This window comes from Lolium rigidum, chromosome 3, assembly GCF_022539505.1.
Source record: "Lolium rigidum isolate FL_2022 chromosome 3, APGP_CSIRO_Lrig_0.1, whole genome shotgun sequence".
Lineage (NCBI taxonomy): Eukaryota > Viridiplantae > Streptophyta > Magnoliopsida > Poales > Poaceae > Lolium > Lolium rigidum.
This window is the reverse complement of record NC_061510.1, coordinates 355,926,579-355,954,265: the sequence shown is the minus strand read 5'-3', so window position 1 is coordinate 355,954,265 and position 27,687 is coordinate 355,926,579.

Genomic DNA, 27,687 nt, shown 5'->3' with positions numbered 1-27,687 from the left:
TAGAACCCTAGTACTGCACATTAATAAATTCTTATGCTTCAATTCTTGAACATAAGAAAAACCATGTGCTACATTATATGGTTCAAACCATATAGGTAGTGATCAACTATTTATTTTGGTAACCAAGCACAACCATGATGGAACAATACCTACCCTAGATCCTTTCAATGATAATTGTAGTGTTAACTTTACAAGAGGGGTTGTAATGGAAATCATAAAAAAAAAACCCAATAGAATTAATGCTCACATAAAATTATATGTGAAAAACCAACTTATGAAATAAAAACCAACACCTAATAACTAACTCTGAAATACTTTGAGTTAAGATTATCAACTCTATTAATTACAAATAGATTTGATTCATATAGCAAAAAGAAATTAAAATAAGAAAACCAACTCATGTTAAATTGCTATATTGAATAAGCCACATATATGAAATTTAATCAACTATAAAATATTTCTTTCCATAAGCAAGTGGTGTAATAACCATTACACTAATCCTTGTATTAATTCAAATAGGAAATATCTGCAAAATAGAAAAGCATTCAAAATTGAATTAAAAACAGAATTCAAAAACAGAAAATAAGAGGAAAAAGAAAACGAGAAAAAAGAAATAGAGAGGGGCTTACCGGACCTTACCAGTCGGGCAGCCCAGCACCGCAGCCCACACGCTAGCCCAACAACCCAGCATTTGAGCCCAACAACCAACCACGTACCGATTCGCCTGGATAAGACCAAAGACGAGGTCGTCGTCTTCGTCTTGGCCACCGTCGACGCGCGTGGGGGCGCCAGCACGACGGCGAGCTCCACGTCCCGCGATTGCCGCCAAAGTTGACCACCAGCGCACACCAGAGATGGTATAAAACGCGTCGACACCCTCAATTTTCCTCTCTCTGCCTCAATGCCGAAAATGGATGAAACCCTAGCTCCCGGACCACCACCTCTCGCCGTCGATTGGGGAAGCCCCAGGCCCCGCCGTGGATGCCATCGCCACCGCCATGCTCTACTTGCTCCACCAACGCGAGGAATTGAGCCGGAGCGTTCCGAGGCGACCTCACCGGGCTCGTCTTCCCCGCAGACGGTCGAGCACCGCCGTGACCATCGCCTCACCGTCCGACCACCTCTGCACCAACGGAGTCCACCATCGCGCTCCTGGTAAGCTGGGGGTTCTCCTGAGCTTCATATTGCATCAAATCGACGACCGTAACTTCCTAGCCTCGTATGCCTGAATCCGCCGCCACGGTACCTCGCCGGCGAGCTCGCTCCGGCGACCTTTTCGGGGAGGCGCCGCTATCTTATGGCTCCACGCGCCGCCCGAATCGAACCGGTACCGCGCGCGGTCGCGGGAGTAGCCCGGCGGCGGCGATCTTCGTCCATCGCCGCCGGTCACCAAGCCCAGTGCCACCTAGTCAATTTTGACTTCGGTCAAATGAGACGTGGCAGTGGACGTGGACACTGGCCCACGAGTCAGTGACTCTGTGGGTAAGTTAGCCGGGTAGGTTTAGTATTTCGGTTTAATTTCAAATTACGAAAAATGCACGAAACTTTGAAATAATGTAGAAAATTCATAAAAGCTCGAGAAAAATACAAATAAGATATCAAAATTCTTATAAAAGAAAAATCTATCCAATAAAAATATAAAATGAAATTTATATTTTTAAATAGAAATTCATTATTTAATACTTACTAAATAAGCCTTTTCTTTAATTCTAAATTGAATTAAAATTCAATAAATAGTAAAACCTTCTAAATTAAATAAAAACCAGTAAGAAAAATAAAGAAAACATTAAAGCTATTTTTCTTTATTTGTTATTTTGTTAAATCTTTATTAGTGAAAATTTAAACCCTATTAATAATTCTTTTAATTATTAATTCATTAAAAATAATAAAATGCCAAATCCAATATTATTTTTATTTCAAAGATATTAATAATTTCAACTTGATAATAAAGTTCTTAACCTAAGAACTAAATAGTAATTATGAAACCTAGTTCCATTTTAAATAACCTTATGGTTTCATAATTCCATGTGAACACTAAAACCCTAATTCTATTATGAAACCCTAGTTCCACCATTTTATGTGTAAACCCTAAATGGTTTCCAAAAATCTAAACACTAGATATAACATGAGATCAGGAACTTCCTTTTGAATTCATAGAACCATAATTAGCAAATTAATACTTGCTATGTTCACATAAAATCTAGGAGTCCTATTATCAATAATTTAATGTATGCATACCTACTCAACCTAGTTGATCAAGTAGGATCAACCAAATCTAAACCCTAGCTTCCATTACCAAAACCCTTATCTTTAATTATCCATTGCTTAGCATCACACCATTGTGATGAACCCAAATAGCAACCATGCTTATTATCTTGCATTACCTAACCACACTCCACTAAACCCTACTAGTGTGAAATACTTAGGAACCATTCCATCTAAGAACCAACCATTCTTTACTTAGGGAATTAAATAGCAAACCTAAACAATCTCAACCTAATTGATATACTTCTTATTATTTAAGAAGTATGTTCTTCAAAAGTTATTCTTTTGAAGTAAACCGAGAACCGTCATCAACCCTGCTTATAAGGACCTATAAACCCTAGCCAGCTATCACTAGCAAGATAAACCCATCTTGATAGCACCCATGTGTAATTAATTACTTAGGATGCCTAGGCTTAACTCCACCTTACAAGCCCTAGTTGCTGATGAATCCAACTATGTTGTGATCCATCTTATACTTACTCCAGAAACTACTTGGAACCAGAATAAATTATAGCAACCCACAAACCTAATTACCATACTTGTTCTTTATCAAATTACATGTTCTTCAAAAGTTATTCTTTTAAAGTATATGATAATCAATCATTAACCATGCCATATAGGGCTAAAACCAACCAATATTCATTAAATGTTAGGATTATACCAAATGATATTGTTATGTGCTATTTGTGTTATTATTATGATTTATTACATCCCCTGTTTATGATACCAAGTAATTACACCTAAGTAAGAACCTTGTATGTGAATCACTCTAAAAGTGCAACACACCCTAAACCAATCATTACCACTCACTAATCCTAAATCATCGGGGTTAGGTCACGCTTAGAACGATTGCATCTCATACTTATGCATTATTGCATCCTTGCCAATCTTTTAAACATCGTCCTTACCGGACGATGATGCTATTTCAGAATTTGGAGTTATTCCGTATCGAAGACCTTGTCCGCATAATCTTGCGAGTCAAGAAAGGCAAGTTCATCACTTGCTCATGTCATTTGAGTATTTTTATCAAATTACTTGCAAAGTATTATGGTTATCACTATTGCACAAAAATCAAAACCACTACTTTCATAACTATGAATATGACTATGTGGTGGGCAATGGAACCATGGATTGTGTTGATATGGTGGAGGTTCCATTGCACGGGTTTATATCCATCTAGGATTAAACAACAAATGTCGCCGATGATTCTTGTGTCGTAATAACCGTGTTAACCATAAGATCCGGAGTGGGACGGAGTAGTCAAAAGTGTTTCCACCTCTCGTTCATCAACGGATGCGCTTTACCGTAGACACTTGTATCTGTCGGCGGCAAGCGGTAGGCTGGGGAAGCCTTAAGTCCCCACGGCACGGTCCGTAGACACTTGTCGTTCGAAGAACAAGCGGTAGGTTGGGGAAGCCTTAAGTCCCCACGGTATTGCGGTCTATGATGGGTTGCGGCCACCGGCGTAGGAGTGTATGCTAGAGCCCGAGCATCGTTGTCGTGGTCGGGGTCCACCCTGAAATACGGGAATAATGGGACCGACGTGGACCCAGGGTCGGCGCATGCAACAACGGGTGGGTGTTCGAGGTAGCGGAGGAACATGATTGGCTAGACCTTATACCGGGCCTCACACCAAAGGAAGTGTGGACGAGCACCGCAACTCGGTTGGCACCAAGGTTAAGATCTCTTATGGGTAAAGCAACACACCTCGCGAGTGTAAAGAACCGTGACCTGTCACTCCTCGTTCGGGATATGGAGCTGCGAACGCGGCCGGAAAGGAGCTCCATGAAGTTCTAGTAAACCGGTGAAGGTCGACGGACATAGTTCTTCTGAATAAAAGCAATCTCTTGAAGAAATGATTATGAAAACCTGCATTGGTATTAGACTTTCTGGTCTAATGCTGTAGCTAGTGCATTAAACACCTCTTTCCTATAATGAACTTGTTGAGTACGCTCGTACTCATCCCACTCTTAAATCCCCGCTTAGATATGGAGGCACCGAAGGAGGATCTACGAGTGCAACACGAAGACCGAGAACTACTTCAAGGGACAGGAACCCGTCGGAGGAGGCAGAATACCACATCCAACAAGGAGAAACCTAGATTAGCAATAGAAAGGAACTAGCTTCCTAAACTTAGCTCCTATTTAGCTAGAATCTATTCATAGCCTCTCGTAGCTAGTTAAATACTCTACAAATAGAGTTCGTGATAAGACTCGTCTACGAGTCGTTCTTCCGGAGTTATTTGCGGTTTTACCTCATTGTAAAGTAGGAGGTCTGTGATGATCTTGTGTAACGAGTCAATGTTGTAATTCTATAGACATGCCTTGGACCCGCATATGTTTCGTTGTACCACTGCGAGCGATATAATACTAGTGGAACGGTGTTTCATTGGTGTTATATCAGACTTGCATACTACACCATGCAGTGGTATGCCGGGTCACCACAGCTGGTATCAGAGCAAATGCTTTGACCCTAGGATTAAAACCCTTTAAAGGAGACCTATAGGATTGGTAGTGTCTATAGGAAGTCTTCTTAGTTAAACTAAATATTCTTATGACTTGAGATGGATATTCACTTGAGGATAATCCTGACACACTTGAGTCAACATTTCTTACCTATCTTTCCTAAGTAAAGTTAGCTAATCCTAGACATGTAGCACACCATTACATTATTAAAACAACAGATGAGTAGATCACAGTTGGTATACAATACATGGTAGTCCAAAGAGAGGATACAACCATAAGGAAGATATCCTATTGGAAGATGTGTACCAACACATGTTATGGTTAAGTAAGAATCATCCAGACTTGTAATAAGAGTAATACCGAGTGATGAAGATCTGATTATAAGAAGATATCCTACTAGAAAGTGTAAACCAATACAAGTAATGGGTAACTAAATTATTAAAACTTGTAAAACAATTGCTAGTAAGTGATAACTATAAGTTATCTAAGATAGTATAGACCATGATGAGTCAATCATGGGAAGTAAGGAAGAGAAATAGAAATAAAACATGTCTACTTACAAAGTAGTGATAGTAATCATATATGATTCACCTGAGAATCATTATGTGATGGAATAGAACATTATAAGAATTTTGGAGGAGTACAATAGGAAGCCAAGTGCTAAATAATAGTGCAAGAATTGTATTCCAAAACCATGGGAAGTGTGCCAAGCACATCATGACCATAGTTTTATGATAGAAACACTTGGAAGTATAGGAGTTATATTCCAAGAGTTATGTGTTTAGAGTAGCAGTGTTAGAACCTAGACATATCATGTGAAGTAGTCCTCAACAAAATGGAAGTTAAGTTAATACTTCCAAAGAAAATTAGGTTAACCACAACTATCCTAGACCACTTTGTTTCAAGTTTATCTCGTTGCAATTGTGCAATTAAGATAAATGTTGATACAATTAATAGAAATCCACCTATTTGTGCTAAGTATCACAATATAAACCTATATTATGTGGTGTTATATACTACACATCGGAGCCTGATGTTTAGAGATGTCTTACTCAACTATCATATTCAGGCGTATGAAGAGGTGTATTATAAGCACAAAACTGAATCTTCTTGGATTTTATTGGATTTTCATTGATTGACTAGATCCATATACGAAGTTTGACTTTGATATGCAAATGCATGTTGCAATATCAAGTCCTTACTTGATGCTATAGATCTAGAGGGTAATAGTATTCGTGTGAGGAAGTGACGAATTCTGTATATTTTGAAGACAAGATGAAGGTTCATCAGATAAAGGAAACAAAGTTGTGGGAAGCAACCACGATACTCTGAAGGAAGTGCCAATCAACATTCATGTTTTACCTCAACAGAGGAGTACTTTAGTACATGAGAAGCATGAAAGTAAGAAAGATGGTGATTATGGTGAAGCTGAAGCAGATCCATAGTCGACATAGAAGAAGGAATGCATGTGAAATCACTTAGGATACTATATTCATAGTGTCAGCTAGTGGTTTTCTTGCAAAATAAACCCTGAATGAAGGGAGGTGATATATGAAATCATAGCAGACATAAGAAGACCATAGTCGATATCAGAAGACCACAATTGGTATAATATCAATACTGCGAGATAAAGTAGAAGATGTCTCGTCCAGTTCATCAGAACCTATAATAGAATCCATTTTTAGATATCAAATAGCCACAGTTGGTATAATAACCACAGCCGGTATCAGCTGGTAATACAAATAGTCCACGATTTAATTATTTGTAACAAAAGTTTGTGAACAAATAAAACCTTATTAGCCAAATAACAATGACCTATAATCATTCAGTCGAAGGATTCTTGTTGGATATCCACAATTGAGTGGATACACCACAAGGATTCTTCACAAGACCTTAGAAGAATATAAATCATAAACAAGACCTATACCAATATCCTAACCATAAGTCCAATGGTTGGGATAAAAAGGAGTTGAAGACCATAAGAAAAATCTAAGGGGTAGAGTAAAGACTGAGTTGGATGTACAATAACTCAATATTTTGAGTAAGAAAGATGAAGAAGGTCTGAACTGAGAGGAAGTTCGATCTTATTTTCATAAGATTGATGAACAATACTTTCAGAAGGAAGTCAGACCAGAAGCCGAGGTTCATACCTCGAGGAAGTAAGAAGTGGACTATAACTTGAGAAAGTGAGTAATATTTACTCAGAAGTACGAAAGCTCAAGCAAATCAAGCATAAAGAAGTTGGACGAAGAAAATACCATAGATCAAATACAGTTCAAGAAGGCCAAAGACTGTAGTAGATTGACCATACCAAAACTAAAGTCTATTTGAAAGATTCCTTTCATGGAACCTAAATAACCCAAGATAGTTATAAGTATCAACCATAAACCAGGATTGGACGGACTAAATGAGTCTAATCCATTATTAGAGAAATAAACCATCACAACCATTTCCATGGTAAGTACCTTACCTAGTACCATTATTGCAGTTTTGGTAGTAAGGGAAAAACAAAGACCTATTTTATCAAATAGGAGAATGTTATCCAATTAGTCCTCAATTAAGACTGTCAAGACAAGAAGAAGTCTCAATCATTGTATATTCAAGGAGAAAGGAAACAAGCTTATAGAGTTGGAAGAAACCAATGAATCAAATTAAGAACCATGGTTCAGAGACAAACCCTAATGGATTCCAGGAAGAATCGGGACAAGGGATGTATTCAATTATATCCAGTAATATCACCATGGAGTTCGAGAAAAGATTTAGTCTGCACAAGTCAGATCCACACTCCGAAACGTAAGAGAGATCAAACTTCGAGGACGAAGTTTAGTTTAAGGGTAGAGAGCTGTAATATCCCGGGTAATGGGGTTACAAAAATAGAGGAAACGAGATGTGTGCATTGCATTCATGCATAGAAAATGCAGGGAATTTTCGCGCTTTAAAGTAAAACGAGTCCACGATAGCTGAAGTTTCACTTGACCTTGGTGGAATTGAAGTAGCTCATCAAGTCAAGCGCTATAAACCTCAATGTGACTTTGCAAAAACTTTGTTTTGGGTAGAGATAGTTTGAACTAAGGGGTTAGATCAAATGGAACTAATAATCAACACAACAACACTTTACACAATGATCAATTATTTGATCTTATAACAGATCATAATATGGCAATCAGTACCATAACATAAGAACATCTGCTCAATTACAAACCAAGTAACAATAAAATGGAGAAACCATTCTTGACTAGTCTTTTCCATGTTTTAAACTAATCCTTGACCTTACCATGAACCTCATGGTATTTATTCTAATTCAATCTTGGAAACAAGACAAGGAGATCAACTCTAGAAGTATATGTTCTTCTCCATTCCAAGTTATTACACATCAAACCTAGAGAGGTGAGAGTTCTATATTATTTATTAGAGAAGCATTAACAAACCTTGAGTTAAACCTTGGATATACATCCAAGTAATCAAATCATCATCTTTCGGAGAAAACCTAGGATGTTAATCAAGACAATCCATAGAGAGAGAACCCATTTCGTTAACCATAGGTGTTGGTGACCACCTCATTATCTTTGGAGAATAAACTTAAGTTAGCATTGTAGTCCTTCTCAAATGAGACAGAGACCATTCATACTAATCCAATCTTTACCTATTTTGGAATAAAGGACAACCTTTGAACTAAAGTATTAGGTTGTAAACCATTTCCCTTGGAGTGGTGAGATAACTTAATATCACATGGAATAATAACATATCCATGAATTGATAAAGTAAGGAGGAGATTAATTCAACCAAGATAGCCAAGTGGAGTTCAGACTTGATATTCATTGAGGTATGCTGAATACACCATAAACCCTAGAATAAACCCTTCCTTTATAAGAGAGCCCAAGCTAAGGTGTTACACTCAAGAAAGTTAAAGCCAACACTTGAATGTGAGGGAGAGAACCATCCATATACTCAGATGATAATATCAACCTTATTTAAGTGGAACCCTAACAGAATGTCTCAGGTATTCTGCTGGGATATAATCTATAGAGACCACCATAGCCATGTCCACCCAAGTAACTATAAGGGAGATATTATGCTTACTTGATCATGTCAATGCTTGATCATAGAAGTGAGAAACCCATTTAATGAGAGATACCTTAGGAAGCCAAACCTTGAGCATTACAAATTGGGTAATGATCCTAAACCCTAAGAACTTGAGGTAAAGATATTAAGAACAAGTTGATCATGCATACTCCATGAGCATGTTCTTGAGGTATGTGAGGATAAGTTAAACCCTAAAAGGATAAGTAGATATCCTTCACCACATGAAATCATAAGGAGGTAATTAATAAGCAACCCAAAACTTATATTCTAATCCTTAACTTGTGAACCACTTGGTGATCACAAGTAGAATTCTACCACATCTACATTCCACTTATTCTTCACCAAAGAAACATAAGGAACCCATAGAGTAATCTCTATACTTTTTATGGTGAGAAACCATACTTCCATATGACCAAAGTTAACTATAAAAAGAACTATAATCCATGTAGATACTTTAATGATAAGTTGGGGGTAATAATAGAAGTTAATTGGTAGAAGATAAAACCAATTCTCAAATCCTTAGTAATTAGGGAAGCACATGAAATAATAAGCAAGGAACCAACTTATCATAGTTAGGGGAGATTAAACCCTAGCACATGCAATATGGTGTCATTCCATCTCTATAACCTAGAATTAAATCTCAACCCTAGTTTGAGTATCACTTGGGTGATCATAACTAAAACCTAAGCCACAACTAAGTTCCAAACCATATGCCTTTGGTAAATAACATTAGAACCCTAGTACTGCACATTAATAAATTCTTATGCTTCAATTCTTGAACATAAGAAAAACCCTGTGCTACATTATATGGTTCAAACCATATAGGTAGTGATCAACTATTTATTTTGGTAACCAAGCACAACCATGATGGAACAATACCTACCCTAGATCCTTTCAATGATAATTGTAGTGTTAACTTTACAAGAGGGGTTGTAATGGAAATCATAAAAAAAAAAACCCAATAGAATTAATGCTCACATAAAATTATATGTGAAAAACCAACTTATGAAATAAAAACCAACACCTAATAACTAACTCTGAAATACTTTGAGTTAAGATTATCAACTCTATTAATTACAAATAGATTTGATTCATATAGCAAAAAGAAATTAAAATAAGAAAACCAACTCATGTTAAATTGCTATATTGAATAAGCCACATATATGAAATTTAATCAACTATAAAATATTTCTTTCCATAAGCAAGTGGTGTAATAACCATTACACTAATCCTTGTATTAATTCAAATAGGAAATATCTGCAAAATAGAAAAGCATTCAAAATTGAATTAAAAACAGAATTCAAAAACAGAAAATAAGAGGAAAAAGAAAACAGAAAAAAGAAATAGAGAGGGGCTTACCTGGACCTTACCTGGTCGGGCAGCCCAGCACCGCAGCCCACACGCCAGCCCAACAACCCAGCATTTGAGCCCAACAACCAACCACGTACCGATTCGCCTGGATAAGACCAAAGACGAGGTCGTCGTCTTCGTCTTGGCCACCGTCGACGCGCGTGGGGGCGCCAGCACGACGGCGAGCTCCACGTCCCGCGATTGCCGCCAAAGTTGACCACCAGCGCACACCAGAGATGGTATAAAACGCGTCGACACCCTCAATTTTCCTCTCTCGCCTCAATGCCGAAAATGGATGAAACCCTAGCTCCCGGACCACCACCTCTCGCCGTCGATTGGGGAAGCCCCAGGCCCCGCCGTGGATGCCATCGCCACCGCCATGCTCTACTTGCTCCACCAACGCGAGGAATTGAGCCGGAGCGTTCCGAGGCGACCTCACCGGGCTCGTCTTCCCCGCAGACGGTCGAGCACCGCCGTGACCATCGCCTCACCGTCCGACCACCTCTGCACCAACGGAGTCCACCATCGCGCTCTCGGTAGGCCGGGGTTCTCCTGAGCTTCCTATTGCATCAAATCGACGACCGTAACTTCCTAGCCTCGTATGCCTGAATCCGCCGCCACGGTACCTCGCCGGCGAGCTCGCTCCGGCGACCTTTTCGGGGAGGCGCCGCTATCTTATGGCTCCACGCGCTGCCCTGAATCGAACCAGTACCCGCGCGCGGTCGCGGGAGTAGCCCAGCGCCGGCGATCTTCGTCACTGCCCGCCGGTCACCAAGCCCAGTGCCACCTAGTCAATTTTGACTTCGGTCAAATGAGACGTGGCAGTGGACGTGGACAACGGCCCACGAGTCGGTGACTACGTGGGTAAGTTAGCCGGGTAGGTTTAGTATTTCGAGTTTAATTTCAAATTACGAGAAAATGCTCGAAACTTTGAAATAATGTAGAAAATTCATAAAAGCTCGAAAAATACAAATAAGATATCAAAATTCTTATAAAAGAAAAATCTATCCAATAAAAATATAAAATGAAATTTATATTTTTAAATAGAAATTCATTATTTAATACTTACTAAATAAGCCTTTTCTTTAATTCTAAATTGAATTAAAATTCAATAAATAGTAAAACCTTCTAAATTAAATAAAAACCAGTAAGAAAAATAAAGAAAACATTAAAGCTATTTTTCTTTATTTGTTATTTTGTTAAATCTTTATTAGTGAAAATTTAAACCCTATTAATAATTCTTTTAATTATTAATTCATTAAAAATAATAAAATGCCAAATCCAATATTATTTTTATTTCAAAGATATTAATAATTTCAACTTGATAATAAAGTTCTTAACCTAAGAACTAAATAGTAATTATGAAACCTAGTTCCATTTTAAATAACCTTATGGTTTCATAATTCCATGTGAACACTAAAACCCTAATTCTATTATGAAACCCTAGTTCCACCATTTTATGTGTAAACCCTAAATGGTTTCCAAAAATCTAAACACTAGATATAACATGAGATCAGGAACTTCCTTTTGAATTCATAGAACCATAATTAGCAAATTAATACTTGCTATGTTCACATAAAATCTAGGAGTCCTATTATCAATAATTTAATGTATGCATACCTACTCAACCTAGTTGATCAAGTAGGATCAACCAAATCTAAACCCTAGCTTCCATTACCAAAACCCTTATCTTTAATTATCCATTGCTTAGCATCACACCATTGTGATGAACCCAAATAGCAACCATGCTTATTATCTTGCATTACCTAACCACACTCCACTAAACCCTACTAGTGTGAAATACTTAGGAACCATTCCATCTAAGAACCAACCATTCTTTACTTAGGGAATTAAATAGCAAACCTAAACAATCTCAACCTAATTGATATACTTCTTATTATTTAAGAAGTATGTTCTTCAAAAGTTATTCTTTTGAAGTAAACTGAGAACCATCATCAACCCTGCTTATAAGGACCTATAAACCCTAGCCAGCTATCACTAGCAAGATAAACCAATCTTGATAGCACCCATGTGTAATTAATTACTTAGGATGCCTAGGCTTAACTCCACCTTACAAGCCCTAGTTGCTGATGAATCCAACTATGTTGTGATCCATCTTATACTTACTCCAGAAACTACTTGGAACCGAGAATAAATTATAGCAACCCACAAACCTAATTACCATACTTGTTCTTTATCAAATTACATGTTCTTCAAAAGTTATTCTTTTAAAGTATATGATAATCAATCATTAACCATGCCATATAGGGCTAAAACCAACCAATATTCATTAAATGTTAGGATTATACCAAATGATATTGTTATGTGCTATTTGTGTTATTATTATGATTTATTACATCCCCTGTTTATGATACCAAGTAATTACACCTAAGTAAGAACCTTGTATGTGAATCACTCTAAAAGTGCAACACACCCTAAACCAATCATTACCACTCACTAATCCTAAATCATCGGGGTTAGGTCACGCTTAGAACGATTGCATCTCATACTTATGCATTATTGCATCCTTGCCAATCTTTTAAACATCGTCCTTACCGGATGATGATGCTATTTCAGAATTTGGAGTTATTCCGTATCGAAGACCTTGTCTGCATAATCTTGCAGTCAAGAAAGGCAAGTTCATCACTTGCTCATGTCATTTGAGTATTTTTATCAAATTACTTGCAAAGTATTATGGTTATCACTATTGCACAAAAATCAAAACCACTACTTTCATAACTATGAATATGACTATGTGGTGGGCAATGGAACCATGGATTGTGTTGATATGGTGGAGGTTCCATTGCACGGGTTTATATCCATCTAGGATTAAACAACAAATGTCGCCAGTGATTCTTGTGCCGTAATAACCGTGTTAACCATAAGATCCGGAGTGGGACGGAGTAGTCAAAAGTGTTTCCACCTCTCGTTCATCAACGGATGCGCTTTACCGTAGACACTTGTATCTGTCGGCGGCAAGCGGTAGGCCGGGGAAGCCTTAAGTCCCCACGGCACAGTCCGTAGACACTTGTCGTTCGAAGAACAAGCGGTAGGTTGGGGAAGCCTTAAGTCCCCACGGTATTGCGGTCTATGATGGGTTGCAGCCACCGGCGTAGGAGTGTATGGTAGAGCCCAGCCCTGTTGTCGTGGTCGGGGTCCACCCTGAAATACGGGAATAATGGGACCGACGTGGACCCAGGGTCGGCGCATGCAACAACGGGTGGGTGTTCGAGGTAGCGGAGGAACATGATTGGCTAGACCTTATACCGGGCCTCACACCAAAGGAAGTGTGGACGAGCCTGCAACTCGGTTGGCACCAAGGTTAAGATCTCTTATGGGTAAAGCAACACACCTCCGCGAGTGTAAAGAACCGTGACCTGTCACTCCCTGTTCCGGGATATGGAGCTGCGAACGCGGCCGGAAAGGAGCTCCATGAAGTTCTAGTAAACCGGTGAAGGCTGACGGACATAGTTCTTCCGAATAAAAGCAATCTCTTGAAGAAATGATTATGAAAACCTGCATTGGTATTAGACTTTACTGGTCTAATGCTGTAGCTAGTGCATTAAACACCTCTTTCCTATAATGAACTTGTTGAGTACGCTCGTACTCATCCCACTCTTAAATCCCCGCTTAGATATGGAGGCACCGAAGGAGGATCTACAGTGCAACACGAAGACCGAGGAGTCAACAACTACTTCAAGGGACAGGAACCTGTCGAGGAGGCGAGATACCACATCCAACAAGGAGAAACCTAGATTAGCAATAGAAAGGAACTAGCTTCCTAAACTTAGCTCCTATTTAGCTAGAATCTATTCATAGCCTCTGTAGCTAGTTAAATACTCTACAAATAGAGTTCGTGATAAGACTCGTCTACGAGTCGTTCTTCTGGAGTTATTTGCAGTTTTACCTCATTGTAAAGTAGGAGGCTGTGATGATCTTGTGTAACAGAGTCAATGTTGTAATTCTATAGACATGCCTTGGACCCGCATATGTTTCTGTTGTACCACTCTGAGCGATATAATACTAGTGGAACGGTGTTTCATTGGTGTTATATCAGACTTGCATACTACACCATGCAGTGGTATGCCGGGTCACCACAGTCACCTTATCGCCCAAGCGACCCAAGGTCAAGCACCCTCGAAGATGACGAACATTCGGAGCCGCCGCTCCGACATACCGCTGCTCCGTCGCGCCCTGCGCATCCACCAAGACCACCACCTTCCGGGGCCGCCGCCCGACGTACCACCGCTCGCTCTCGAGGCTGCGACGCCTGCACGAACCGTCCAACCGCAACCCAAGGCTGCACAGGGCAAAAGGCCGCAGACCACGGGCATCACACCAACTCATCCGGGGCCGCCGCCCCGACATAACGTCCGACCGTCCCCTCTAGGACGCGTCCGACCGAGCCGACTGCCCTACCGCCCACACAGCCAGGGTCACCACCCAAGCCGTGACAAGCCGCATCCCTACACCATAGAGATGCTGCCGCACCGCCTTCCGGGTCCGCCGCCCCGGCTCACAGCCACCTACCCGAGGCCGCCGCCTCGGCATCCTCCAACGCAGACGGTAAGGCACGCAGTCCGGCAAACAAACCACCCTCGCTGAGTGAAGTTCACGCCCTCCAAAGACGACGCCTCCAAGAAGGGAAGCGACGAGACCGCCGCCGTCGCCCGCTCCGGCTGAGTCAAGAGCTTGGGTTTTCACCCAGAGGGCACGAATCCTCGAAGGCAGGAGAGGTAGAAGCTCCACGACGATGCCTCCAAGAAGGGGAACGACGCCACGAGGCGTCGCCATCGTCGGCACCGACCAAGTCGGGCGAGCTTTCGCCCGGAGCAAGCACCCTCCCGCCGAGGCTTCCTTCACCGGCAGGGAACCCGGAGCACGCCATCATGCGCGCCAGCACCGTCGACCACCTCGCCCACCATGACGCCACCGCTGCCCGGGGTCTCCGCCCCGGCACACCACCACCAACCAGCAGCCGCTGCAACCTGCAGCACCTCCACGGCCAGGGGCCCCTCGCTGGCCAGCACCTCCACCACCACGACGCCCAGACCTCCCGCGCCCGAGCTGGCCCGCAAGGCCCAGATCCGGCCCGGCCGAACCCGACCACTCCCGGCGCCGCCGCGCCCCGCCACACCCGCACAGCCACCACGAGCAGGCCGAAGCCAGCAGCGCCGCCGCGCCCGCCGCACGCCGCCGCGCCCGTCACACACCGCATCCCGCCGCCGCGGTTCCCCCAATCCGCGAGCTAGCCTCCGCCGGCCGGAGAGAGAACAGGTCCTGCCGCCACCGCTCCGCGCGGGCTTTGCCCGGCGGAGACCACCGGCGACGGCAGGGGAGGAGGGGCGGATGGGGAGGGGTGGTTACTGGAGGCTGGTGTCGCCGCCCTTGTCGCCCAGGGGAGGAGCGACGCGGGGGCCTTTTTGCCACTAACCTGGCATCGTCATATCTCTGCTCTGCATAGCAAAGATTCATCCCTTGAGGTTTAGGTTTCATTGCTTCGGTCGTTAAAGGTTGTCCTACAACCTATTAAGACATGCACAACATGGCATGGGTGCTAAATTAGGCACATGTGTTTGTGTTTATAGACCAACATTCTAGCAACTACTTATCTTCATCCGTGCGGGCGACTCCGAAGGCTCCAAACCCTAGCCGATGTGACCTCCTTCACATGTTGTCCCGGCCATTGTCGTTGCTAGTGCCGGTGGTGGTGGCGGCGCCCGGCTATCGAAGATGGGTGGGAGGTGAGGCGCACCAAGCGGCCAATCCTACGCGCGGAGGGCGGAGGTTTGGGGGCGCATGGAGTGTCGCCATCTGTGCGTGCGCTCGGGGTGAGGCGGCGGAGCCAACCGTGGTAGCGCAGTGGTGTGGCCAGGTGTGACGAGGGGCGTCGGCGACACATCCGCGGGGCAAGCCGATATGGACCCATTCTGGGTTGCCAACGAGGTAGAGCAGTGTTGGGAATCGGGATACCGGGGCAGCGCGGCTCCTCGAGCTATGGGCGAAGCCCTGGTGGCGGTGGCGCGGGCATGCTCGGGCCTAACTGGGCCCAGGCTCTAGGCCGTGCATCTACTTGCCGATAATCTGCTCTATGTCTAGCGGCTAGGGCTCTCTGTTTGGCTTCTTGTCGGTTCGTCTCCTCCTCAGCTGCCGTCCGATGGCGTCGGGGCTGCTGGTGTGGTTTTCAATAAATGTGATTATCCTAGGGTTCCTCTTGTGCGAAGATGGATACCTTCCTGAGGCCAGTCCTTCTTGAACTGGTCGGAGTGTTGAGTTCTGTAAGGCTCCACTGATGAATGTAAGAGTGCACCTTATGACTGGAGTTTGATGGGTCGGCTGGTATTCGGTCGTGCGCACCCGTGCTTTTATTTCGACCGTTTGGTTCTGTAGGGAGCAGCGTGAAGCTCTGTTTTGTGTTATCATCAGAGACATTCTGGTCCATGATAAAATCAGAGGCAAAGAATATCATGAAGACCAGATTGGAGGACTAGCAATGGAGGTTTGAATCTCTGTGTTGTTTAGAGACTTGCTTGGTGTTCTAGGTTTCGCAGCAGCAGTATGCAAGTGGGGGCGGCAGCACATGTGAAGTTTAGAGTCTTACCTTTCAGGATGAAAATCTAAGTTCTAGCCTTAATTGGTTGTGTCTGGCAATGGTCTTGTTGAAGGCATTGATTTGAGAGCGGGAACTATCTTCATGGTGAAAACCTAAGATCTTTTGATTGGGCGATGACGGCGCTTGTGCACTGTTTCCTTCTTGGAGACACCGCTTTTGGAGAGCGTGGAGTTCAGGTGTTGTCTTGGTGGTGGTTGCATTGTTGCTGCTAGGGCTGGAATACCGTAGCGGAATTTTTTTATTTCTTAGTTTTCTATTTTTTGTTGTTGCGTGCATCCGTACTACTATTAGGGTATTGTGTTGTTACAAAGACTAGGTGTAATTGATATCTCTCGATATTAATATATTCTTTTTATTAAAAAAATAAAGATATACAAAGGGAGAGTGGATTTCATTAGATAAAGCTTGGATGCTAGGTTATCTGTGTACTCCCGTGATATATGTATGCATAACCATCCTGCATTCTGCATGCGCTCAATGCACTACCCACATGTACCACATATTTCACAACAGTACTCGATGTCTATATATGTCTATATATAATACACCACATATCTATAGTTTTTCCGATAAAGACACCACATATCTATATAAATTGGTCGGTACTCCAAAGCTTCCAACTCAAGAACTATTGTAATCATACACCAATAATGCGAGCAGGGAAGAGGAAGAAGAGATCCTAAGAGGTGTAGGAATGGGAACATGAAGAAAAGTCAACTCTTATGCCTCCTCCAATAAACTGGAGGTGGACATATGGTCTGATCTTTTTCTGATGCCTCTCATTCCTATAGAACTTAGCTTCACCTTCCTCTTACTTTGGCTTGTACAATTTTCTCTATGGAGAACCCAAATATATCCTATGGATTATGGGTCTCACTGTGAGTCTGCAAGAGGAAAATTGAGAACCAACTATCACTAGGAATAGGAATGAGGGCAGAGGAAAATGCACTTCTTTCTCCTCCACTACAGTTGGGGTTTAAGATGTGACTTCACATTTTTTTTAGATGCTCACCTTTTTCCTTACACATATACGTGCACAAAATATTTAAATTTGTGCTAAGGGTGGTCGAGAACAGTTTCAACTGAACCAATGAAAACATGTCAAGTAGGTGTTCAACTTCCTTCATTAGTTCCAAAGGAGTCAGTTACCAAACTAGTATTATAAACAATATAAATTTCCATAGTTTGAAGTCAAAGCAAACGTCCTTAACTAATACTCCCTCCGTACTAAAATAAATGTCTCAGTTTTGTCTAGATATGGGTATATCTGAATCCATTTTAGTTGTAGATACATCAATATCAAGAAAAGGTTGAGACACCTATTTTAGAACGGATGTTGTATAATACTCCGTATACACCATTGTGCTCTAGATGCAGAGGCTAGGGTGTAGTAAAGCTCTTCTGTTTCTAAGAAAGAAAAGTACATTGATTTTTGTCAAGGAGAAATAAAACACGTCGTTGCCAATATCAGAACTTCATTTAGCCCTCTACATTATCAGGTCCTTACTATGTACAGAATTTATGTTTGGACTGCAGAAGTAAGAGACACGAATCAGACGATTGACACAGGAGTTAGAGAAGGCACTGGATCTAGAGAGGATGATAGACATGAAGTGAATAAGCCAGTACTTTAGAGTTACATAGACAAGAAAGATCAATAGAGAAACACCTACGGTAATGACAATAGAAGGAAGCGCTCAGTTCTCCAGCCAAAACAACAGCTGCACACAAAAATACCATCTGCTTGATCATTGCACCCCCACAGGCCATCATGCACCATGCTGAATGCTTCCTTCACAATACCCTTGAGCGGCGGGATACCAGGGCACTCGGTGATCGTGCTCTATCTACAACAGACAAACATATAGGGATTTATGTCCGTTTTTCAAAAAAAAATATTTAACAAATAATAAGAAAAATTAATTGGCATGGGAAGACATTTTGGCTCTTTTATTGTCTACTAGCAAAAGTGCCCGTGCGTTGCACCGGGAGAAATAAATAGTCAAACGCTCTAACAAACTTTTCATGTTGACACCATCTCCTCTATGTCACCATTGTCAATGGTGATCACGTTTTCTCCTATTCACGGCGAACATAATAAATTTAAGGTGAGGAAAAATGAGCTCGCGGGCCACTGAAGCTTTCATATAGAGAATAATTATATTGTGCTCACGACATTACTTAATCTTGATACTGCACTAAAATGTGGAGATATAGACATACCCACATCCTTCACATGTAAACATTTAGCTTAAAATACCCATCTGAACCATCAATTATGACACCAATGTAATAACCCATAACCGATGTGATATATCGTGAGTCCAAACACGAGTTGTTTACCATGTTAATATTCAGATAAACAGCAGGCTGAAATTCAGCTAACCGTACACAACTGTTTCAAAAAAAAGGCTAACCGAATGCAAGCATAATATAAGCCTGAGAGTAAATGCTGGAAGTAAAGCACATCTATATAACAGAAAGTGCAAGGATGAAAACATAAATTGCCTAAAGGAAAGTGCCATGATGAAAACATAAATAAATTGCCTAAAGATATTATGGTCCCTCTCTCCTCTCTCCTCTATCTCTATCCCATCTCTGATGTGTTCTCATGAAGCTCAAAACCTTTACAAATGAAATTGAAGTGAAAACATGAAGGATATCGGCGAACAATTATTTACCACACAAAGCTTCATTTAGGAGTTTATCTGTTGTGATGTGCATCCGTAGGCAGTGTATAATAAGAAGAAGCTCAAATCCTATACGAATATAACTAAAGTGAGAATATGATAGTAATCAGTGAAAATTTATCTACCACGCAAAGCTTCATTTAGGAGATAACCTGTCGTGATGTACTGATGTTCATCCGTGCTACCATGGCAATGTTGCTCAGCCCGAACGCTGATGCCATTGGACAAATCAGCTGAATCAAGCAATATTCATGAGCATCAACTTCTGCTTGAGAAGCGAAATTGGACGTAGGAGGTGTTTCCGGCTCTTGTCTGGCACGCATTGGAGCTGGAAGGGTGGTAGCGGTGTATAAAAGCAGTCATCACGTTTCAAGGATCTTCTTCGTCTGAGCAAGTAACGATCTTACCATAATACCACTGCTTCGAAGACACCAGTTCATCGATCTTCTCTGTCTAGAAGCAGTTGCAGTAGCATGTAGCCCTGTACGGCGACTCATCAGACGTCATCATACGGGAAAACAACCGCTTGGCTTGAGGATGGAGTTTCCTATCAGGAAGCAGCATGCCGTTACCCGCGCGTGGCCGTGGTCCACGGCGACGAGACCATCTCCCCCGAGTCGCGGGCGACAGCGCTGAATTGCGAGATCAAATATTGTCAAGAGATACTCCCTCATTTAAATTCCATACCGCGGCAACAGACAAGTCTATCATTTATCAGAGTTCAGTTCCCACAAAGCCAGCATCTTCGTTAGTACACGCCCCCAACCACGAATATTAATTTAGGCAACCCACAATCCCCCTTCCGTTTGTAATCAGCGCAGCGCCCCATGCCCCCATCATCTATCGTTTGTTTAGTTTCCGACTTGGCTTGCTGATGCTCCAGGTTATTTGTAAAGGTATATAAACCAGTCAGACTGGATGTAAGAGAGCAGGGTGGGACTAAAGGTGATACCAAGCAGGTCTTATTTCACGCAGCTGTCATTTATCGTATAGCCCATCACATAGGGTACTCATACCCGTTTGGCCCATCTGCCAAGCTAGGTCCAGCCGAACTGATCCATGGGCCAGGCCAGCAAGCTACGCACCCAACAGCCCAAACTTATCCCCTCCCTTTGCTCACCACACACGCAAGCTTCACTGCCGCCGCCGCTGCTAGCTTCTGCTCCGGCGCGTGCTCTAATGTCCATCGACGTCCCGCCCGCCTCTCAAGCCATGCCGCACATCTCCGCCTAGCCGTGAGCGACCGCCACCGACATGGTCCTATATTCCCCTCGTCGATCCCCCGTCCTCATTCACGTATCCCTTCCCCCGAGAACATGGCCCGTCTCGATCTCCATGGGAGGATGGCGGCGCCCGCGAAGAATCTGCAAGGGACCTTGTCGCGGAAGGCCATTTAGGCTGGATGGAGTCTGGTGAGGGAGAGGTTAACCACCGCAGCCCACCTATTACATCTGTGTAAAAAAAACTGTCAAACAGAGGATGAATCGGGTCAACGCCATTGGTAAGCATCATTGGAGAGATCAGGACGCACCGGGCTGCCGGCGGGGAGTCAGCTGTGGGGATCTCTTGGAAGTAACGACGGGAAGCTCTTAGGGGCGGGGGAATCTGCTTGGGATACCTTGCGGTCTCTAGCGTCCGCCGTCGGCCCGTCTGCGGCGAAGATGAGGATTTGATGCGGGGATCGTCGGTCGCACGCATGTGAATCAGAGTGGGTAGCCAGCGGCGCGGCGAGCAGCGGGGTGTCCGGGAGCAGCGGCGAAGATGAGGATTTGATGCGGGGATCCCGGCGGTCGCGCGCATGTGAATCAGAGTGGGTAGCCAGCGGCGCGGCAAACGGCGGGGTGTGTGAGGGGGTTGTTCGGCGAGCTAAAGGCCCGAGGAAATAAAATGAGCGACAACCGGTAGGATGGCAACTTCTGCTACGAACCGGTACGGTGGCAATTTGCAGCAATATGCGATTTAGTGAGAGGACAAAACGGTCCAAAAAAAAGCGTTGACGAAAGTTTTTAGCAGAAACCGACGGACCGAACCACGGAAACCTTAGCTCCTTTATTATTAGGTATAGACTATACAAAAGATGCATCCTTCAAGTAACCCCTGCACGCTGAACAGACATGAAAGAGTTTAGCTCGGATAATATACAGTAGAACAAACTTGCTTTTCCTACGTGGATTGTAATACATGACGATTCTTGATAGGTTCGTTTTTTGTTAATTACTAGTTGGCAATGTTTTTTTTCTTGCTGAACAATTTAATGGGCATTGTCTAGTGCCCAACACAACACTTAACGAGACTAAGGGCATCTTCGTCTTCGCCGTCGATGACCAATGTGGTTGTTCCATTCTTGACAGCTTTATGGTACGCCGCATAACCAACCATCCACTTTGCCGCCTCCTTCAGCTTGTCCCAACAATGGACCATATAGACGCCCTGCTTCTTAATTATGTGTTGTCTTGAATTTCTCCAAGGCCATGTGTACCTAAAATAGCTAAAAGTTAGGTTTATGATATGCTAAATGTTGCATAGATAGATGGAATGACGATGCATGTTCTTACCAGTCCCATCATGCTTGTGCCGCTCTCGGGGTGGGCAACAACATGGTCGACGACGGCGCAAACTTGGAGGTCTACTTTTGATGTAGGTCCTTTTTCATGGACTCGATCGATGCGCATCTCGTAGGGCTTCTGGCACTTTCTCTTATCGTACTCTTGGACCAGCTTAGCCCAGTAGACCGCCCTTTTGCTGGGAACTATTTATGCATTCATGGCTGGTCGCGAGCCACGCATCGCACAAACATTAGTCTTCGTCGTCGTTGAAGCCGCTGGTCCTGTGGCTCTCCCTCTTCTTCTTGGCAGAATCAGCCATGGTTAAGACAGGCCCTGTTGGCGCCTCCACATCGGCATCGACGCAGATGGATGTTGGCTGCGTGGGCTGGGTGGAGAACAGTCGTTCGCCATCGATGTCTGCCCCATCCAGCGTGTGTGTGCACTGATCCTGTGTTGCACTGATCATGTGTCTCTGGGCCAGGATCCTGCATCCATGTCCTGATGCCACCTTCGCCGACGAAGCCGCCGCCAAAAATCATGGCCGCAATATCGCCCTCCCTGCCTCCCGCCCAATAGGCCTACGAATAACACACACCAGACAGAGACAATGAGAGCGAACATCGTCGTCCATCGTCGGGGCAGATGGTGTCTTTTGCTCAAACATGGTGCGGGGCACCGGCATATTCTCCTCCGGGACCGTTTGCGTCGCGGCTGGGCACGAGTCACCGCTTGTCGGCGTCCGGTTCAGGCCGGGAACTAGGGCCCCATTGAACTGGACTGGCGCGGCATCGGACGCGAACCGGGATGCCGCGTGGACCTGCGAGGGTGCATGCATTCCAGGACGCAGCTGGGAACTTACCGAGCTCACCGACAAGGTTGGGGGAGCGATACCAAGGATCCTCTCTTGCTTGACGAAGAGCATGGCCTCCGTGAGGCCAGGATGCAGGCCTACGTGGGCGTTGGCTTTCACCTGCGCCATTTCGGCAGCGACCTGCGCCTGCTGTGCGGTCGTCGCTGCTGCATTCCTCTCCTTCAGATTCCTGCGCCGGCCCCGTCGCTTCGCGTCCTGGGCGCCTTTCTCCTCCTTCGACAACAGCTTCTTTGGCGCCTTCGGCTTTGCATCAAGGCCTCCAGTAGCGGCACACTTTGAGTTGGCCGCAGATGCGGTCTCCATCGATGTTGTGGCGGTGGCTACGGGGTGTATGGGGAGGAGGTTGCGAGGGTTTCCTCAGAATCCATGGCGGCTGCGGCAACGAGGAGGTCCATCGCAGGGGGCTCGAGTGTTGGCGCCGCTCAATTTTGATTTTTTGGGGCTGATCAGCGTCTGGGCCACTTTCGGAGGGCCCTACGTGAGAAACCGCGGTCATCATATTTGGGACGCGTTTACGTCTCGGCGGACAGCTCAGTCACTATGTGTCAGACCGCTGGGCCTGGGCACAGACGCATTTTTCGACCGCGCGATCATAAACGGACGCTCGTCTCGTTGGAGATGCTCTAAAGGAAAGCGGCAGTGAAGAAGCTCTTCATCAAGGAGATCACCTCGTCCATCAGCATCAAGTGCTGAGAGGGTGCCACTGTTGTAACATCAGGACAGATTTGAAAACACAGTCAGCAGACTGGTTACGAAAACTGCTTCTATAGTAAACACAATTATAAGGGTAGTCACCTCGTTTATCTACATTCCCTTGCATGAATGTGACCTTCTATTCTTTTACATTGCTCTCTCATCTCATGTCTAGACTAAGACATCCACTTTTTGGATATGAATATACAATCAATGAAAGATCAGCTCCCTCCAACTACAAGTGACGGTCTACAATAAGTTCCATGCCTCTCGACAAAAAAACACTCATGTTTCATGGTCCCATTATCACTTACTGCTATGTCCTACGGTGCACTACTGCACTGTGCACTAGATGTGTGCATAACTCATATATAGACATACACCAACAGCTCCACATACCGTATTCCGACTATTTATGCCCTAGTGCTAAGGTAGGATTGTGCAACATCTCAAGATACTTCTTCTGAGTTCTCCCGCGTCTGGAGTTAGTTGTGAAGGGTGGGCCGGGAAGAGGAAGAATGAGAGGGTCCAAGAGCAATACGAATGGGAGCATCGAGGAAAGCATGAACTCTCTAGATTTTCCTACCTAACATTGAAGATATCTAGTGATATGTTTTTCCGATGCCTCCCATTCCTACCGTTCTTGGGTGCTCCTTCCCCTTCCTTTTGGCTTGCGCATTTTTGTTCATACCAAGGGAAGCAACCAATCTATATGCACATTTAGATGGCAGTACAGTAAGCATGGGGGAGGAAGAAAAGAGGATCTGAGAGACGTAAGGATAGTGAACATTGAGGAAAGTGCAAGCGATTTGTTTCTCCCCTTCTTGATACTAGAGGTGGACAGTTGGCTTCAATTTTTTCCCAATGCCTCCCATCCCTATAGTTCTTCCGCAGTCCTTCCTCCTCTTCATTTTGGCATGGTTCTTTTGGATCTTCATGCACTAGATATGGTAATGATAGTGTGTATTTCTTTCCTTGGTCTGGCCGATTCAAAGCTAACATGATCCCAGGACCTTCATGTTTCTTCGCTTGTAAATCTAGGCTGCTACTTGCTCTGATCTCCTATGGTTGTGAATAAAGTTCGTTAAACCTTCTATCTCTTTAGATGAACATTCAGGGCATGTTGCTTAATTATATTTTTTAACCATGTTAATTAATTAGAGTCTAAACTTAAGAAGGTCGATTTTTTTTTGACTGTAACTACGGCGGGCGTGAGCCAGAACATATATTCAGCCAAGATACCTATGAAGGTTTTCAGCCTCTACAAGATGGGTTCAAATGAACCAGAGTACACGGAGGCTACGAAGGAGAAGAAGAAAGGAAAAAAAATGCACACCACCAACAGATAAGATTAAGGAGAGAAAAACAAAGTGGCCACCCCTCAATCTAGGGGACGGTTGTGTTGTATTGTGATCCAAATTCATATACTAAGGGGAAGCTAACTTCTGACGAGCGGAGCGAGGCCCACGCGGTACGGTACGGATCGTTGGCACCGCCTATATATACATATTGTAAGTCGCCGGCTAGGGTTTATCAGATTATAAGATAACCCACGGCGTTTGTAAACACCACCCGATATAGTGAAGTTTTGCTGGCTGGCGCCCGTGGTTTTTCCCCTTCTGTGTTGGAAGGGGTTTTCCATGTTAAATCTTGTGTCCCCTGCGTGTGTTCTTGTTTCGTTCTTTGTTATTTGCTTGTCACTGTTATAACAGGTTGGCCGATGAGAAATTTACGAGTCACTGAGACTAGACAACTTCCTCGCCAACCTAATCGTGAACAGTGCAATTATTTTTAACCTCTTCTCAAGTAAAAGATCTAGCACCGGACCTTGCGGAAAAAATAGAGTAAAATATCCTACAACAAAGCCCATGGAATGTCCTCTCTTCCTCACCATGCCTTTGTTCGTGATAAGAACCTTGCGGAAAAAAGAGAGTAAAATTTACAATAGTGTTGGCTCTACTTTATCCGTATTTTACCGGGGTCATCTTGCTAAATTTGACACTAATGGGTACTACTTAGTGAAGAGATTGCTAATTTTCAGTGGGTCAGATGACCCCAATGCCTATATGCCAGCTCCGCCCCTGCCCCATCCACCACCAAAGTTAAAGGGGTAAATTAGTCCACAGGGTCCAAACATTGGAGGGGGGGGGGGTTCGTTACGGTTGGGTCTCAGTACCACCAACCAGGATCAATAGCTTCAAAGATACGCATAGGTAGATAAACTCATCCCCGAACGTTCCAATAACTTCGAAGATATACATGGTACCACTATCAAAAATGTTATGATCTATGGTCATCATGCATGCGCTCTGTGTATTCAGCTTTCTTAAGAGGGCGCAACACCGCGTTGTAGGTTTATGCATCAGAACATTGCACTGCAAGTCTATATATATACTAGAGCACCCTACTCGATTTTGTCACTCTAAAACTCTAGTATGTGTATGTCAAGATGGTGAGCTGAGAAGAGGTAGCCAGAGACGGTCCACGAGCGGTGGGTACTCTAGCTCGAATTTCTTCTCTGGCGTTAGAGGTGGAAATGGCTTGATGGTTCTTTTTTTTTTTTGAAGTAATGGCTTGATGGTTCTTAGATGCACTAGACACACCTAAAGCATGTTCCTAATTATTCAGGTGTGACTCCAAGCTATGGGAGGGCTAAATAGTGGTGATTGTTGGGTTGAGAGCTTGAAGCCCATGTCAAAGCCCTGGGACGTTAACGACGGCAGCTTGTTGTGCCTGTCGTTGGTTCGATCGAGATGGTGCCCCCACCCTCAAAAAAGGTTCACTTTTGCTCAAATGAATACATCCGTGGACATCAAAATACTAAAATAGTTTAGTGGTGTACAACTAGTATGCAAAACCGGTAAGAGAAAAGGCAAACACGTTGGTAATGGAAGATGACTAAACTGGCTTTCCGTGAAACGTACTAGCTATCACCAAATTTATATTGACATGAAAAAATGACTCCCTCCCTCCCTCCCTCATAGTGCTGATGACTAATAAAGTGACAATACGCTCAACTATGCAAGGGTTCTGTCAGATTATCATGTATGAAAATAGCTAGTAATAAATGTTTAAACATAACAGTGGAATCAAAACACCCATAATTTTTTCGCAAAAAAAAACACCCATAATTTATATGGTGGCACATATTATGCTACATCTATCTTCCTCTTGCCTTTAATTAACTTGCTACAATCTCAGTTTTTAGTTTTTACATTTGCAACGTTGGAGGCAGTGCGGAGTCTAGTGCGTAAGAAGGATGGGAGGAGCTTCGACACCCTGGTCATACTCACGGCATGGCGTCTCTGGAAACAGCGGAACGCTAGGGTTTTTGGTAACCTGGCAGAGCAGTGTAATACGGCAGAGTTGCTTAGGAGAATCAATGACGAGTTCCACCTGTGGAAGCTCGCGAGAGTAGGAGGGAGGCAAACAGTACCGCGAGAGTAGGCTCTTAGGGTTTAGGGTGGAGTTGGCCGGCTTATTGTTCGCAATATAGTCGTGGCATCTTGTAAATTATCTATGCTTTTCTTCTATAAAGATCTGGAAGCCGGTTAGGCGTACCCTCGAGAAAAAAAAAATTTGCAACGTGGTATGGAATGATCCTTTTTTCTGGAAAACAATGCACAATATGTTGAGCAAACTCAGATACATTAACATCTGTGGGACAGGAGAACACAGATATGGAAGCTAACATAGCACACCAAACCGTAAGTAAGGAAAATTGATGTTGTGTCTTCCATTGCTCATTAGTCAGTAGACACTCCTTTTAAATAATTGCAACAAAAGCCCAAACAATTAACCTGACATCACAGTAAATGCAGGCCTGAATGTGTATAATTACTAGTTTGTATAAATATTGGAGATAGTACGGTGGTATAAAGAATCTTAAATCTACTGGCAACTCTAACTCCATGGTTTACCAAGCAAACGACAAACATTTTGGGATTAGTGAGAACACTTAGTGGAACTTAGAGGACTTATTTGTTACTTTTGTTCTATTCCTAGTAATCGGCAGTTAACAACACTGCAAGATCTGAAGATCGTGTCATCAGCAGAAATGCATGATGAACTGCTATTGTACAGGAGTATGTTAAATTTTTTTTACAACGGA